Below are 18910 nucleotides of genomic sequence, written 5' to 3'. Positions count from 1 at the left end.
CTTCCATTTAAATTTATAGTTTTGTAGAATTTGTCCAATTATGCAATCAGATATGTCACATTAGGAAAAGAGTCTGCTTCCTTTTCTCATAGCAATTAGTATGTCATTCTTCAGGTGGGATACCTGAAGGCAACAGAAGGCCTCAAGAAGTAATGTATTATTCTTCATATAAAGATGAGGAGGAAATAAGGAGCTTAAAAGCTTCTCTCATTGTTTCCCTTTTTTTAACTGTATATCAGCACAGTGCTTTGGAAAGCTTCCTTCCTCGTTTAAACTGAGTGTTAGTTTACATAACTGCTGCAGCCATGTAAACCACATTGAGTATGCAGTGTCTCATCTACCAATACCCCCATTTTTTTCAGAGGTTTCATAGTTAAGTATATAAGAATGTTGTTTGTACCTGTTGGAAGATCTATAGCTGATCTATTCTGAAGACAAAAATGAGGAATGCAAAATATTTTCACAGCAACTACCAGAATATTATTTTTCTTCTAATATGATTTGGCAATTGTTGTTATATTTTAAACAAGGATATTAAGAACCAAAGATCTAAGTCCTTCTTGCACTTAGGAATCACACCTTTTTTGGGATCCTTGTTTGATCTCATTCTGTTCTGTTTAGTAAAAATACACGTATATATATAAAGTTCTTTCCCTCGTTTAGTGTTACACTGACACACATGTGCATCAATTAGTATAAAAGGCAGAATATGGATGGGTTGCACAACTTCTTTTAATTTGATGTGATGTGGGTAGAGATGACAAGCCATACCCAAAATTAGAAGCATAAGGGTTCTCTGCCATGTCACTGAGTGGAGGAAAGGACAGACTTAGATATGCCAGGTGCAGGAGTTGTCAGGTTCTGTGTGTTGAACCAACTGTCATGAACAGAGCTCTTTCTAGTGTCTGGTAAGAATCATCTACTCATGACTGGTACATGGAGCCATAATTGTTATATCAGAAAGAGGGGAACTTTGTCTGAAGTCCATTTGAATGCTGACTGCTATAAGGGGTCTTTGTCTTTAGCAGGGATCGCAACCCAGGATGAATAGAATCTTGAACTGTTAATTTAAATCTTGGCCACAAGAAAGACTTTTTTTTCATTATTTTGACTAGTCTAGAAAAGGTGGATACAATCCTTGTTTTTTGAATTTTGTCACTTTGGGGTACCCATCTCAAAACCAGACCGAGCAGCTTGCACATGGTGTGCATAAGAGTAAGTGACTGATGCTCAGAAAAGGCCGGTATCACAAGTGTTGCCTTGCGATTGACCTCTGTGAGGCTGCATCCACAGCGTCCCATAGGGATCTGAGTGAATGCTAGACCCCCGACAGGTCAGAGAGTTTTGCCAACTTGCATCAAGTTTACATTAAAGCAAGAAAGAAAAAATAAATTCTCAAACCTTTCAAATGGAGAAACATTTTTTGAGTTAAGATTTATTACTAGGTTTCATAATCTGTTACTTGACAGTGGCTGACTGTACAAAGTGTGGAGTCTATAAACTATTGGATTGGTTTATATAACAGATGGTTCTGTTTTCAAATTTACTCCAAATGTTCAGATGCTTTAGTAAATTAATATTTCCCATCTGATAATAGCTCTTAGGCTCATGTTTAATCTTTGGTCTTTCAAAAAAAAACCCAGCAAAAAACAACTAATAAAGACCACTGGGAATCATTGACACTCAGTTTGAAAATAACAGCCTGGGAGGTGACAGGACTGAGGTAAAACGCATAAGCAGTGGCAGTAAGAGTATTGTACTGAGGTTTAAGCTAAAATCACAGTGTATACAGTGTTGCAGTTTACTTCTCAAAATAATTTTATCCAAAGATTTCAAAACCTGTTTCGTGTCTTAGACAGTTGTATATGTTTCTTGCACTATTCATAAGTTCCATTTGTGTAAAAATTAGTCTTGAAAGAGTATAAAGAAAACAAGACCAGAAAAATAAACTCATTAAGCTTCTTGAAAGCTCTGTAAAATAAGAGAGATTATCGGTGTAGTGGAACACCCTATTGCAGCACATTAATTGTAATGAATAGGTCATCTTGTATGTTTTTTGAATTGTTAGAAGAAAAAGAAAAAAAGAAATGCAAGATAGCTTTTAGAGACCTACAGGCTACACCCTTTTGTCTGTTTTTTAATCAGTAGACATATGGGGATGTTACATATCTGCATGATAACTTTTAAATTTCAACAATTTTCTTTCTTTGTCTAAACTGACATCTAAAAAAAACCTTACTAAAGGATTTTAAGAAAATAGGAACTGCAAACAGTGGAGTTGCTGTTCCAACATATATGTGCTCTCTGTACATACATGCAATATGATACCAGTTTATATTGCATAGCACTTCTAACTAGACAGCCACAGCCCACTTTTTCTACAGAACTCCAGTTTCATTAATGACTATGACAAATGGTGCTCATTGAAAATTGGTCTTTATTTGGCTGTTCTTCACAGTCTCATTTTTCAATATATGATTGTATCAATTATTTAACGTGCCATCCAAACCCTGTTCTGAATATAGAAACTTCACTGTGTACAGAAATATTTCTACTGGGTTCTTGCATTAGTGCCAATGGATCAGTTCAAAAGGAACATGTGACTGTACACAGGATTTCAGAACCCTGGAGTTATGTGATCATACTCCACACATGGTATAAAGGGAGAGTAAAGATATTTCAGAGGGCTGTGCGGGTTGAGTAGACTGCTGTCCAGGGATGACACATAGAGGGTTGCTTAAAAGAAGAAATGCAGTTAAAGGCTTTTCAACTGTGGAAACTTAAAAATCTTACTCAAAGATACAGGATTGCACATCCTTGCACTTTGGACAAAAGTCTCCCTCTCACGTTTGGCGAAGTATCTAAGTTCTCACTTCCAGTAAAGAGCAGGGAACATTATTATTTCAAAATTTGACTAGAGGAAGAGGCAGCAAAGGATTTGATGGTACTCTTACTGTGATATTGGTTGTGCAATAGTTAATTAGTTAAGCATTGACTTGGCATGTTAAAAATCCTCTCTGATAGAGGAGTAAAATGTGTACTCAACAGCCATTCCACTGTGCAAAAAAAGCAAGTTCTACTTGATCAGGCAAGAAAGAGAACAAGGTTGAAACATTCTTTCTTAATTTAATGGCTAGAACATGCAGCTGAGAAAGAGGGAGGAAATGAGGGAGCAGCTGCTACCCAAGATAGGGAGTATCTATTTTGCCATTTTTCCTAATAAGAAGTCCTTTAAAAAATACGAAAAACCTACAATGGAGTGCAGGGCTTTCTGATCCAGTCCTGCTGTTGCCTGGATCCTAAATCTTGCCCAGAAAATTTATACGCATCGTCCTTTCATGTTGTGGCACAGCTTCAAAAGGAACCAATGTTTCTACCCTCCCTTCCTTGCATTCCCCAAAGCCTATTGTGTGGAAGCTCTGAGTATGACTCACTTCAGAAGAAAGGGGAAATTGAGTCCGTACCTCCCACATCCCTGAGAAATGCCGTACTGACTAGACTATTACCTAACAGCAGGCACCGCCTTCTTGGCCAGTTAGGTTTTAACAAAAATCAGCAGACAGCAAGGCTTTTAATAGACATAGATGGGAGTTTCTAGAGACAAATCAGGTTGAAGAAAGCATATTATATTGAAATAGACTCTATTTACAGTGACATACCTTTCTGTGAATATGCAGAAGTAGAATTTTAGATACTCGTTACAGTGTGAAGTAATTGAGACTCTTATGGAGATGAGGTGTTTCCAAGATTGGGTGAAAACAGAAATGGGTGTTGGAGGAGCTCAAAATTAGAAGTAGGCTCTGGTTTAAATTCACATGTAGATCTAGTCTCATTATTGTAGTCCTTCCAATCTCTCCATAGCACTTTGAGACAAGTCTTTGGACTCCCTGACCTTAGTTACAGGAGTAAGAGGTCAGCATACTTGCTGTGTGGTTTCATACTGCACATCCAACAAACAGCAACCATGTATGCTTCAGAAAATTTCAGATTCTTCGATTTTCCAGCGGCACCTACGAGGTGCAATAGAAGCTGAGACAGAATCAATTTACCTAGGGAAGCTTTAACTTCTCTAGCCTCGAGATTATTGACTCCAACATGTTTCAGTCTCAATGTTAGGTTTTATGGCAAGACTCTGGTAGCTCTCACTCATTCAACAGAGAACACTGAGTAACTATGCACTAAATAAGGCCTGGCTTTGCTTGGAAGAACTGTATTGCCATGGACTTTGATTGTATCTACATATGCACAAGGGAGGCACAACACAACTTCCTAAAGCAATTTACATTGCAGTAACATGGGAACAAAAGTTAGACCAAAAAACCACTGAACATTCAATCCTGCAATATATTGCAGATACTCACATGGGTCATCAGTGGGTCCAGGTTCTTCAAATTTGTAACACAGCTGTTTAGCACTTGAGCTGACATAGTAATTTGTAGTAGCAGAGGACTTTTATCTTCCACTAGGGGGGAATGGATACGCATGCTTTGCTGGTGAATTTAACAAATCTTTGCTAGCTCATGAAGAAATTATGAGACTTGGGGGTTAACTGGTCCTAAGGTAAAGATTAAGAAAATCATAGCCTGAAAATAGAAACACACCCCAAGAACGATGCCTCATTTCCTTTTATCTGTCTGGATTTCTGTCAGCATCTAGAAATGCTTAGGTCAAACTGTTTTTCTGCAATTAAGAAGGGGGAAAAAAAAAAAGAAAAATTAGGACTTAAGAAGAACACCAGGTATTGCAAGACGCACAGTGAAAGTGTCTGAACAGGAGAAATAGGTAATTTATTTGGTGACTGAAAGCAGGGTCATCAGTTCAAAAATGCTGAGCTGCTTCCACCGTAGAAACCAGTTCCTGTGCTACACACAATGGCTTGAAGCCTGCTGGTGCTACCATCAGTCAATTCCCTATAGTCAAGGGCAGCTAACCTGACAAATTGTCTCAGGTGCCTCTACATCAAATTACGGTAAAGCAAAGGTGACATGACCTGACATTTAGTCAAAGAACTTTCCAAAATCACTAGTGACGTGAAGATTCCAATTCTGGGATCTTTGGTTACTAAAGGTGGGAGAGCTTTTGAGTTTGGGTCTCAGTCCTGTGATGTGCTGAGGGCCCTCAGCTCCACAACAAACCTGGTGTATGGATGCTCTTCTGAATGTGTCATCTTGGACCTCAGTTACTGTTCTCAACTTTTATTTTCCCTGTGTCTGTTCATTCTTCTATTAATGCCAGTTCTCCGCCCTTTCCAACCCTCATGGGAATGAATTTTCATTCACTGAGGGCCTCTCCAGTTCCCACTGTAGTCAGTGAGTGCTTTGCCTTTGACTTCCATGGGAACGAGATCTGGCCTTTCCTATTCTTTTTCTCTCTTCACCCACCCACAGCTGTCATCTATCTATTCTTATGCTGCTTCTCCAGATTTTTTTTAATTCTGTGTCCAATATTATAAACTTCATAAATTTTTTAATATTTCTCTGGCCTCTTTATGCATTGTAATCTGAACCTTTTGCTGCTCAACCTCCCTAACTTTTCACACACCCATTCCCTTGTCCCTCTCATTTTGTTTCTTTTCCAGCTTTTGGCTTTCCTATTTTAACCTCTCTGACTGAAATAGGAAACAGAAAAACAAATGAAAGTACTAAGACTTTCACACAGTAGCTGGGTGAGGTGGTGTTTTAGATTCATCAAAGGGTGTTCGTTTTTCAAATTTTAATAGCCTGGATAGGAATCTTGTTCATTATTAATCTGTGTTAGAATTGTAATGAAACACTGTGGTGGTGGTAATTAAATTTTGAGACAGATGCTTCATAAATAAAGAAGCATTTCATAAATATCAAATTATACCACTGCCTTAGCATGTGCAGGTTCTCTGTCATTACAGAAATGTGATAATTCTCTCTGGTTATTGGTTATAATTTAAGAATGGATAATGAATAGAAAATATAGGCATGAAGGAGGGAAGTACTTGTAGCACTGAGGTTGCACTGTATCTCTTTTATATATGATTTTTAGAGGGGTTTGCATTTTAAATTCAGCACTCATTTCAGCAAGAAAGTTAGCATGTGGTTAAGTAATATCTCTCTTCAACCGTACATTTAACTGTATGTTTCTCTATCTACTGAATAGTACTTTTTCTTTGCAACAGGTTCTTTTCTTTGAGCAGTACTCTGTTCCCACTGGTGCTTTCATAGATATGGTCAACTTGAAAACTTCTTTTGTTGGGTTTTAAAATATATTTTATGAACAGAATTAAATAATTGTATTTCCCAGTTTTCTTTTGTATTCCAAACAGACATAATCTATTCACTGCCTAAATAGGTCCAGTTCAGGCAACAGCAATATGAAATTCTCACACTTTTTCATGTCAGAGTACCTCTTTTTAAACCCAAGGGCCACTTAGAGGAATGAGAGCTGAGACAACTGGCCAAGGTACAGCCCTTCGATGAAATATCTACTGACCTGTGGTATCTGTGATAAGTATTTGACTGGCATTCCTTAACTTAATTGATAAAGGGAATGATTTACTCATGGGAAGCTATTTAGTAAATAATATATTTCTGTTACCACCTACCTAACTAGGTTAGAACTGTGGTCAGATTTAAGAGTAATAAAACTGTAAGTAGTAATGAAAGTTTTTTTCAGCAGAGGAGGAAGTTTTCAGTGTGATAAATGTAATTTGTTAGAATTTGTTAGAATTCCAGGAAATATGATGCAAGGCCTAAAGGGAAAGTAAAGGAATATGAGAAGAGGATGGTATAGGGAAAATTGATCTTCTCATACATAAAGTGGTAACAGAATGTGCTAACACATCTGCAGTTGCTCAGCTGAGCTACCACAGGTAGCACAGGTTACAAAGTAGAAATAATAAGAAAGAAAATAGGAGGCACATCACTCCCGGAGTTGGATGTTCTAGAAAATCAAATTGGAAGATGCTTCAGAAGAGCATCTAGTCATGCAAACAGGAAGCATATGCCATCTTGGAGGTGCTCTGAATGGCAGATGAAACATGAAGCAGCCTTGTGATTGCTTGTTTTGGAGCCATGTTGTGATTAGGTACAAAGGAATTTTTTACTGGAAGTGAGACATGAACTAAAGAGAGTTGAGAAAGCTACCTTTTAGTTCAGTATTCATTTCCCCAACAGGTCTTACTATCCCCAAATTATTCTTGACAGAATAATTCAAATAGTTTACCACTTAGCGAATAAATTTTTATTTCATACCAAAAATTCTCATTCTTTGTCCATATCATATCTAAAATGAAATGAGATCTTTTATGATTTAATTTTGATTATTACAGAATCGCAGGCTACAAGTCTTACCACATACTTTAAGATACCATATAAAATCTGCATGCATACAGTATTTTATAATCACATGATCAGATAGGAAATTTAGACTATTCATCATTAAACTACCTGAGAAGTAAGAAGAGAGATCAAGAAATTCTTTATTACCTTATGTATTAACAAAGTGTTGCAGTAAGATCCATTTTGTAAACTGAAGAGAAGTTTCATTTGTGCATCACCTGGACACAATAGTCCCCCAGTATATTTGCATATAAATATAGTAGTAGACTTGTATTAATGTTGATATTTTGTGTATGCAGAGGTGTGCTTAGTTGTATAATTGCAAATCCTGTAGTAGAGTCGAGTTAACACCTTTGTGGATTTAAATGCAAATCAAGTAGTCCTGGTATTTAATTTTTATTAATAACAAAGTACTCTAAACTTTCTCAGAGTCTGATCTTTTCATCCTAAGCTTATTTGATCTTCATCCAAGTAACCAGCATGATTCAGTATTCTCCCAGGATATAATATTATAGTTTGCAAAGTGATTGTTAAATGCATTAATAATTTCAATGGGATCATTAATAACATCTCTTGTCAGTGACCTAGCTAGGATAATAACTTTCTTGTGACTTGCATGAAGTAAATTTTTTCTGGGGGGAAGGGTATCCTTTTTCCAGAGGTTTCTAGATGTCTTTCAGTTGTTTTCCAGTGGCTGAAATAGCTTTTAACTGTGGTATGTCTTGAGGTTTATGCACTCATTTCTAAGAAAATGTGATAATTGGTTAACCAACCATTCCTCTGTAGTTGTCCTGATTGCTTAACCTAACAACTCCACCAATATTTTCTGTAAATAACAGTAATTATATGTATTTTTCATAATAATGTCATGTTGTTACAGAATAGTTTAAGGCAGCAAATGTCTATTGACAGAGTATGGCAAAGAGATCTCTTGTGGATTGAAAATTAATTTGGCACAATTTCAATTTTTTTAGAGCAATGTGTCATCATTACTAGTACTTTTTTGTCAGGATAGTCTGGGTGTTGGCGTATCATTAAGAATCCCAAAATATACTGTAACTTGGAGGGGGACAGCAATCTTCTTCGTCTCCCTATTTACCCCTTGCCAGTTTGACGGATTGCTATCTTGCAACATTCATCTTGCAGATCACCATATCCTCCTTCAATGACAGTAATCTATATCTATACATCTCTACATTCTCTGTATTGCTGCCTCCTCTTCACTACATATAGAATAAAGAAAATTTGACTACTTGTTGGGCCTGCAAAGAGGTTTCCACTGTTCAAGCAAAGATCACTCTTTCTGCTTTATCTACCTTACTATGATGTGTAGCAAGGGACTTAAGGGCCAAGGTGGCATCTTTTAGCAGAGGAAGTAAGTTAATTAAAAAAAATTCAGTTGTGGAAACAACAGTATAGCCTGCTAAAACAGTGAGAGGGAAATCCCTGCCCAATGTTGACACAATTCACTAGCAACCAGTTCTGTAAGTAGTTGTCTCTGTGCATTGTCTGGTGTGAGAAAGACAGATTTCAGTGTCATAGGAAAATGAGAAAGTCTTTAAGTAGATCCGTTTATAACTGTCCTTCACTGAAATATATTCTAGTTACTCTTCTCTGCTGTCTCCTTCCGTCTGATATATCCAGTGTTGAATAGCTGATAAGCAAGATTATCAGCAGCAGTCCCACCTTTGACTTTTTTGCACATGCATTGAAATGGCAGAATGGCACATCCATAGCAGTAGACTACGAGGTTTGCTATGGTTGGTGTTCTTTGTACAGTGAATGAAACAGCTAAGCTAATGTGAAGGTAATTGCATATGGAAGATCATTTTTTTACTGTCCCATCCCTGGCAGTCTTCAAGGCCAGGTTGGATGGAGTTTTAAGCAATCTTGTTTGGTGGAAGATGCCCCTGTCCATGGCAGTGGGTTTGGAACTAAGTCATCTTTAAGGTGCCTTCCAAACCAAACCATTCTACAGTTCTGTGATTCCATGATTCTATGTCTTCTGTCTTTCTAAACCTAGACATTTTAATAACATTTTTCAGAAGCATAATGTTATTATTGTACTTTTGGGAGGTTATCTTGGATCTATTATTCTTCAGTCTATTCCCTAGGTCAAGTTAGAGTCACCCATAAGAATCTCCATCTTCAGTCAGCAACCAGTGGGTGCAACTGAGCTGCTTGTAAAAGCTGGGAAATGCAGGCATTCTCACAATGACTGTGTCATTGTATGCATTGGCATAAGCATCACTCTTGAAACTTTGCCCTATTGTGCTTACCCTCTCCCCTTACCTTCCCCCCCCCCCGCCAAAAAAAAAGTCCACCATTGGCTACTTTAGTGGTTGCTTTACTTTTCTGAAACATTTTAGTGAAGCAATGCCTAAACACAAAAGGAGGGCTCCCAACTAGCTACAGACAGAATTTGCCAATGAGCTTTAGTTCAGATGATGATTAGTAGGGCAGAAAGGAGGCTATTCAATCTGGCCTCATCTTACACTGACCCTGTAAGTATTGTTGATTATCAAGGTACTAAATAAGATATTAATTATGCATTGTAGTTTCAGTCCTGTGAAGTCCTGTATCCTGTAACTTTAATTCTTCTTTGCACGCAGGCAAGCTGCTTAAGTATTTATCTCCTCTATTCAGATGAGAGGCTGAAACTTATGTTGTTAGCATTACAGAATCATAGAAATTAAAGATGGAAAAATTTTATTAGATCATCTACAGTAGTAGTTCGTCATCTTGCCAATACAAGCATTTTACTATAGAACAATGACTCTTTGCCCAAAGCCACAGAGAGAATCAGTGTCAGAGCCAGGATTAAAACTCAAGGAGTTTCTGGCTCCCTGTCTTCTACTCAGACGGCAAGAGCATACTGAAGAAAAGCTAGATTGTCCAAACATTAACAAAAAACAGCAGGGATGATTTGATTAATTCAGATTCGTTGCTAAAAGACCTGTAGTGGTTTTGATTAGCTCTTGGGCCCTCATCAGGCTTGGAGGGGTGTGTGTGGTAAATTTCCTTTTACCAGTATGTTACCTAGAAGATCCTGAAGTGATATGTGTTCTTGAGAAACATGCAATTAAAACACTACTTCAAGCAAATCCCTATGAATATCTGGATCAGCATCTTTGTGATAAATAGGTCAGACTTAATCCTGTAAGCTCTTGAAGACAGGGGCTCTGTTTTCAATATGTCCATACAGTGCCTTACTGGACATCTCGAACAGCACTGTGATATGTATTAATAATAATTAATATTTCTTTATTGGACATGAGAGCTCAAGTTAGAAGTTATTTCTGAGGTGTAACTTTGCTTGTTCATAAACTGCTGCACTATGATAATTCTATATGCTTAGTCTGCAGGGCTATTTGTGAATACCAGTTATTATGTATCCTGTATATATTTACAAGGATGAGTAGTACATGGGATGTACTTACTATTGTTATTATTACTGCATAGCTGTGTATATACTCAGTATATATACTTAGAGATGCTCATGTAGTGCCTACAGAAAGAACACTTAAAAAGTCAGTACTTGCTGCACAGTTTTATTTTCACTTCCACACCAGAATTTTCACACGTTTGTATAATGAAAGTATTATTATTATTAGGACTGGAAAAAGTGCCTAGTTTTGCAGGTGTCGGATGTATCTCGTTATAAAATCTTGTTTTCAGCAGCTAAACTCTAACTGTGTAAAGAAAATTTTCATTTATGTATCCATGTCAGATATGACTTTTTTTGAGAAATTTCTAAGAAACCAAGGAGAAAAATTGAAACTACTTTAATGAGAAGATTTGAAATCTTGTGTTTTGTAATAAGGATTTGTCAAAAGGTGATCTTTATCTTGGATGTCTGTTTTCTTCCTGTTTTGAACAAATTTTTCATGATATTGTGAGTTGTTCTGGAAGCAGTTTTTCTTCACTTTTTCCCACTTTAGAATGAAGTTTTTTACTAATCTGATTCTGTTTACTCTTTAACACCAAGGTTTTTACCTCTTCAAGGCTCTTTTGGTCCTTCCCCCATTGTCAGATGACTTCTCAGAAACTAACAAATGACACTCAGTGTTGAGTTTTACATCCCATTTTAGCAGGAATCTGAGAATGAGTGGTTACATGCTGTGGCAATGCAGAAGATAATGCCAATTAACTCTGCATGCAGCTAAGGTTGTTCTTTCACAATCACTTGAAGATGATCTAAGTAGATGCTTCTGCCAAAAATGGTGACCTCACCTATCCCCAGACAATGGTGGCATGTTCCTGCTTCTTGACTTTTAGAGAACTAATCCAGACAAAGACTACTAACTTTTCAGCTGAATTACTCTACTAAAACTGTAGCCATGCAGATGTTAGCACAGGAGTGGGAGTAAGACTTTTTGCCTATGGCAGGGACAGGGAATGCTACCTCTCGTAGTACTAGCAGTCATGTCCTTCTCACCTTTCTATTGACTATATATAATCTTTAAATTCAGTCAACAGTCTGTTAGTATAGAGATTAGTTGATCAGACAGGGTTGGTAAACATGAGCAACTTCTGAATATGTTACTTGTGAAACTTATCCCTTACTTGAAAATTATTAGGGATAGTCATAGGGATTTTTTTCTATGCCTATGTTTCCTTTATTGAATTACAGACCACCTGATTTGCACATATAATTTGGCTATGGAGGATAGAATTCATTTTACTCAATTTTAGGTATCTGTAATGTAACTTTGGAAACTGAACTGACCACCTAGGCTCCCTTTATTCATCAATGAAATGTTATTGAAACTATTAGATTGGGAACTCTTTCAGTAATCTGTCCTTAGAAGGATTAATCATGGTCTAGAAATGCCTACTTTGCTCTATTGAGTAAATAAAAAAATTAATCCTCTGCAGATGACTAGCCACATGACAACATATACATTGTTATGTAAAATGAAGCCAATCAAAAAGCATAACCATCTAACCCGGTAAACTCAAGGACTGGTTAAACAAGGAGAACAAAAAGATAAGGCTTTCTTATGGGCATATCCATGCTAACATTTGTGCCTGTCATTTGAGTCTTACCAGTGTAACACTGCTGTACCATCAGATCAGATTTTCTGGTTTACTTGGAGTAGCAGTGTCCAGGTTGAAGGTAATTACATATAAGGAATCAATTCTTCACTATGAGTGTGGTGGGACCCTGGAACAGATTCCCCAGAGGACCTGTGGGTGCCCCTTCCCTGAAAGTGTTCAAGGCCAGGTTGGTTGGGGCTTGGAGCAACCTGATCTAGTGGAAGGTGTCCCTGCTTATAGCAAGGGGGCTTGGAACTAGATCATCTTTAAGGTCCCTTCCAACTCAAATGATTCTGTGATTGTGTGAGATTCGGTCAGAGAGACTGGAATTGGTTGAAAAAGCTGTAATACAGCTGGCAATAAATGGGGCTGAAGGTAAGAACGACCAGTAAGAGCAATCAACTACCAACTCACTTCCTCTTCTGAACAATAGTGGTCTGTGTCATGCAGCAAGATATATCAGCCCCACTCATGACTCGAGGGTATCAAAACAGTGAAATGTGACAGATATTGTGATTTTCCTACTTGGCTGTTTCAAATATATAGGCATTTATTCAAAGTCAAGAACTCAAAAGTGAGAATTACCATTAAGTTCATCCCTAGAGGACGCTACACTTTCTATGAAAGGGAGATCTCAGGTGGGAATTCACACTGTTCCTGCTCAAGATCAGCATATTCCCTTGAATTAAAAGGTTATACATGCCTGTGTAAAAAAACCAAAAACCAGATATGCCTGGAAGAATGATATTAGTAGCCTCTCCCCACATTTCAAGAGGAGGAAAAAACAAACAGGCATGAACATGTAAGTCACTCAAGTATGCTGTTGTACTGCTGCATGCAAATATCTTGAAAGTATTTAAAGAAATAGAAAATATTTTAAAAAAACCCCAAAACTTTAGGAAAAAATTATCCTTGCAAAATGTAAATAATTTTCTGAAAGTTTTATAAATTTTTTTCTTTGTTTTTAAACTACATCTGACATGTGACACTGTGTACAGTAATATTGTCATACTTTGTTTAGTGTTATGTACTATGGACCAACTGAATCGGAGATCTATCTACCTAATGAAAATTAGAGAAACTTTTAGGCATTCATTGAACTGATGCCAAAGCAAGTAATGTTAACATACAGTTCAATAAATTATGTTTTAGTTTTAAAAATTAGAAATACATTAACTGCAATTGAGTAATATGTAAGAAATAAACAACTCACTTTCCAGCTGGGCATTTACAACCTTTGGCATGTAACTAAGAGTAACTTCAGTGAGATTTAAGTGGTTGAGTCAAGCACTATGCGTAGGAGCATGAGGCATGAGAACAACTTCAGCATATGAGAACAGGGGATGGTCCCAATGAAAAGCACATCTGTAAGTTTCATATACTGTGAATTCCCTGGTTCCAGTTGGAGATCATGTAATTGTTCTAAATAGTTCTGATATTCCCCCCCCGTCAGTGCAAAGCATTGTTAAAGTTTAATACTACTGTGCTGCTCAATTTTCCTTGGCACACTCCACTGAGGAAGAGGAATGCTTAGGGATAAAAATGAATAATTTAATTAGAGTAAGGCCTTCTATTACTGGGCCAAATTCTGAGTCCTTCAGCTGAGCAGAATTCCCACTAATTTGAGAGGAACTTTTGTTCAATTGACTGCGTAACTTGAATCATTGTCTCATGTTAACTTCTGGTGGCTTAGCCTCATTGCAGATACACAGGGAAAACATCTTAATCCTGAGGAGTTGAGTCTAAAAATGTGTCACTAACAGCCCTCTTCTAAAAGGGCTTTTATGTCCTAGCTTCAGCTTGATTTAATATTCTCAACTGCTGGTGATGCTGAGTACCTCTTTTATAGTAGCCGAGGGTTCGGTTTTGAGTTACTACTGCTGCATTCTAGGAGGGCAAGAGTAAAATTCTTGACTGTTTTTCAATTAAAACAAAATCTATTTGGAAATTACTTGCATATTCTTGCAAGGTGATTGCTTTTGCTAATCCAGCTACTATCTCAAATTCGCCATAATTTCAGGTGAGCCAGTCCCTGGGAAATTTTGTTGTGCTGCACTCAAGGGTGGCTGGATTTCACAGAGAGATAAAACAGAGGTTTCTCCTTCCACTTCAGTTTATGACAGTCAGTTAGCAATATGTTCTGTAATACTTCTGGAAGAAAGAAATAGTGCTGCAAGAAATATGGCTTAAAAGACTATTTTCTAAGGCTTCTAATCTGGCTGCCTGCATTGTTGCTTTGCTCTCAAAGCAAAAGCACCTTATGTGAGAACTATTATTAACACTTTTATTGCTTAAGGAATTTATTATTAAATAAACGTAAAGGACAAAACCAGCCAGCTCCTTGTCAAATGTCAGCTTTTGTGACATAGGGGCAAGATTTTCAGAAGTCTTCAAATTTACTTTACACTATGCATTTTCAAATCAGCAGGAAAAACAGTATTAACTTTGATGGAATTTAGGTCAGAATGAAAAAAAATAATTAGAAATTTCAGAAAAATTGAAAATTTCAACTGGTTAGTCATTTGTTTCTCTCATATACTGACATTTGTGGGAATTTTTCCATTCTGTTTTGCTCACGTCTTGTGACTGAGGTTATCACAATCTTATTCTAAATCTTGTCCTAATAACCTTAGTGTTAAGCCCCTTTTGATGGATTTAGGAAAAACAGTTTAAGACTTTTGTTTTTCATTCAATGACTTAAAGTGGTGAATGATTTCACTATAACACTTGTAAGTTATTTGTTATTATCTTGATAATCTGAAACATGCATCTTATGTTTGTTCTCAATTTGGCAGGCTTTAATTTCCAGATATTAGTTCTTAATATTTATCTTTTTTAATTAAAAAAATCAGCAAAACTATTATCAAAAGTGTTCTCATTTAATTAATAAGCCATTATCAGGTCATCTAGTTATCTTCTCTTAGGCAAATTGACTAGACTGAGCTTTTCTGTTCAGTCATTCTATGACTAATTTTCCACACTATGATTCATTCTTATTTTGCTTTCCTGAGACCTGCACAATTTTTTAACATCTTTTTTTAAAGTGCGGGCACCAAGAATTACATACAGCATTCTAGTAGTGGCTTGATTGGTGAGAATCACATGTAAAAATCACTACAAAATGCATTATTCAAATACTATTGCCATATGGGCCAGATAGTACCCAGCTACCCTGATAGATATAAAAGCTGTAATAACATTCCATCCCAACCCTTTCTTTGGTTTTGGTTCCTGTGGTTCTATGCACTCACCATGCTCATTTAACTTGGAGTTTTGGTTGTTCCAAAACTGTAAAGTGAAACTCATCTCAGCCCACAGTTCTTCCCCTTTCTGCCCCCTGAATTTTGTGCTGAAACTATGCAAAAATGTGCATTTTTGTTATTTTTATTTAAACAGCAAAAATAGTTTGGCTCAACTGTGCTGAAAACTGGGTCATGGCTTGTTCAAAATATTTGCAGCCCTTTCAAGGAACATCGGTTGTACTTAGGGCTTGTAATGAACTGTGAATTTAACAGAGTTTTAGGTGACAGGTGAGAATAGTGTCCTGAGTTAAACAACTATGCTTTTTAATGTTTCAGAATATGCTACTGTAAGTTAATTCCTGTTAATTTTCTTCTGGTGAGTTAGTGATTGAAGCTAAAGGTTAAAATATTTTTCTATTCAGAAGGTAAGCGGCACATTGAATTTAAATTAAGTTTACTGAATATGAAAATGTCTCCATAGCGAATTAAACTCAGGTCAATTTTCCAATAATATCTGTGCTTGTGATTTCCTGAAAACACTGCCTTGTACAAACAGCCTTCAGCATGGCCAGACTCACAAGAAAGTCACATTAGTTTAACAATACATCATCCATCAGCAGAACAACAGTTACAGCATGGAGGATGTTCTCAACTCAAAGCAAATATAAGGTCATCCAACATGAATGTTTAGGCACATGGTTGAATTACAGAAGTTTTTTTTTTAGGTCTTGGTAGCTGAATTTCTGTATCTTCTGAGCCAGTCAGTCATAAATTAATAAAACCTAGCTTAAGTCTCAAGGAAAAAAGAGGGAAAAGGTTATATTGCCTTGCAATATATGAAGGAGAAAAAAACAAACAGAAAATGTAATAGAATTTCAACTGGTGCATGGTAACTTGATTGCATGCTGGTAACATAGACTGCCGTTAAAAAGTTTATCTCTCGTGGTATGTGTTTAGTATTATGAAACTTTTGGTAAATGAACCTCAAGTCATGCAATTTAACAAAGACTGCAAATATTTTGGCAAAATAGGCTGGATTTCCAGCAAATATGGAGCAATTTATTCTTTGGAGGAGAACTGTGTATAGCCTGCCTGTTTCAGCTATTTTTTGCTTTTGATCTGATGCAAACCTATAGGCTTAAAAGAAAAAAACCTTTTCTTTAGTAACTGTTCAGTCTCACTCTGAAAACTGAATGAGACTGGACTTCATGGGAAGAGTAGGTTCTACACTTTACATGTGAATTGGGAGAATGATGACAACTTTGTACTTCCATCATTCTTCACTTTGAGCATGGATGACGTAACACCAGCTAAAATAAAGCTGTCAGTTCATTTATGCTATTTCTATAAATAGATGGCCGTATGTTTACAAGAATTCAGTTTATTCAAGGAGTAAGGAAGTCAAACCTTAGACATATACTTTGAGCTGATAGTAATCACCTCAATTTCAAATTAGCACTGAAAGATTTTAAAAAGTGTATCCCATGTATATCAGTTCATTTTATTAAATCTTTGTGCAGTATCTTGAAATTAAAATACAGATTTCAACCCAAGAAGTATGGAACTACTGTGCATAACTAGTGCAAAAAAAGCACAGAATCACAGGTTACTGTATGTCTCACGTGAAGAAGGATGGAAATACTTAAAATTCAGTAAGTTTTGAAATTCATGGCAAATTCTAGACATATTTCAGCTCTCTGAAATGCTTGGAAAACCTTAAAACAACTCATGGCCTGAATTTTTGGAAAGCATGAATCAATACCTGAGTGAACCTTGGAGATCAGTCAGCACATGATTCTGCTATGATGAAGTCACTGATGTGCTCCTGTGAAATGTAACGGAGGGACTGACAGTGACAGGGTATTATCTATTGGACCCAAACCAGCTGTTATTGACTTCCTTAAAAATTATATAGAACATGAAGCCAAAGTCCTGTGTAATTTGTGTGTGTCTATGTGTGTTACATTATTAGGAGTGCAAAAAAACCCTGAGTAGATGCGCTTATGTCAGCAAAAAGATAAATTCATGTAACTTCACCTCAGAATGTAATACCTCTCAAAGACAAAATGATAAAGTGTGGTGTATCTGCAGGGATGAAGGAATCACTCATAATATTTGCTAGGATTATTCAAAGGCTGGACAAACCTTAGTGAAAATCCTGAATATTTTTAAACTCATGATAGCAAACGTACAAAAGCTTAGAGTGTTCCAGAAAGTAGTCACTCTTCACTTTAGCAAGTGTAAGACATAGCTATAGCTAAAAAAAACTTACATATTTCTCTGTTTCTCTTTCCTTACACCTTCAACTCAAATTGATACAAGTCATATTTTTCTTGTGTATTCAGACAAAAATGTCCTTCAACTCAATTTTGTAGCTTATTATCTACTTCAAGTTGCTTCTTAAGCTCATCTCTTAACCTGTTACTACTTTTTAAGTGTCCTTTCTGTTGAATTTAATCACTTTTATCAAATGATCACATATTTTCCTCTGGAGTTTCATTGCTAGTTTTCAATCCACTTTGCTTCATTGGTGTTTTGGCTGCTTTCTTCAGCATATTCAAATATCAGTCACTGCAATCACCTGCTCACTCATTCCAGAGCTAAATATGTGACACAGCAAACAACTCCAAAAGGAATCAACTCTCTGAAGTGCAGGAACATGGATCACGAAGTTAATCAAGTAAAGGGATGCGTGCATTCTATTATTAACATTTTATGCACAGAGGTAGTTTATTTGTCGTATAATCTTCCACTCCATGAGAAGGCTTTGTCAGCTTTTAACAGGCAAACCCTACCAAGCACAGAAGAATATCAAATTTTGGGCCATCCCTTGTAAACCAAAACCATCATGTTTCAGGTAGCTCTCTTCATATCTGCTATATACCTAAACAAAATGGGGTGAGTTGAGGACAGACTTGGAGCCCTAACTCTGAATTTCCTGGCTTTTGTGGGCTAAAGTCATACTCTTAATGTTATTTGAAAGTATTTTTTTGTGGTTTAATATATACTATAACTTTTGCTTTTGTGACAACTGGATTTATACTGGCTTCATCCCTAATACCACTGGAAACTGGAAGCAGGTCATAGTGTGAGCCTGTCTTCCAAATATTTTAAACAGAAAGTCACCATTCGGCACTCATCGCTCTTGTTCTCCAATAAAAGTTCAATGTTCCATTTTAATTAGAATGATACTGCTTATGTCAATACCGCATCCAACTTGCAGACTATTTGTCCTCCTGAATGTTAAAGGTGACCAAACGTACAAAAATCCCTTCGTACTTTTCTCCTTTCTATTTTATTCATATGAAAAAATGTGTG

Source organism: Chiroxiphia lanceolata, chromosome 5, assembly GCF_009829145.1.
Source record: "Chiroxiphia lanceolata isolate bChiLan1 chromosome 5, bChiLan1.pri, whole genome shotgun sequence".
Lineage (NCBI taxonomy): Eukaryota > Metazoa > Chordata > Aves > Passeriformes > Pipridae > Chiroxiphia > Chiroxiphia lanceolata.
This window is presented reverse-complemented; position numbering follows the sequence as displayed.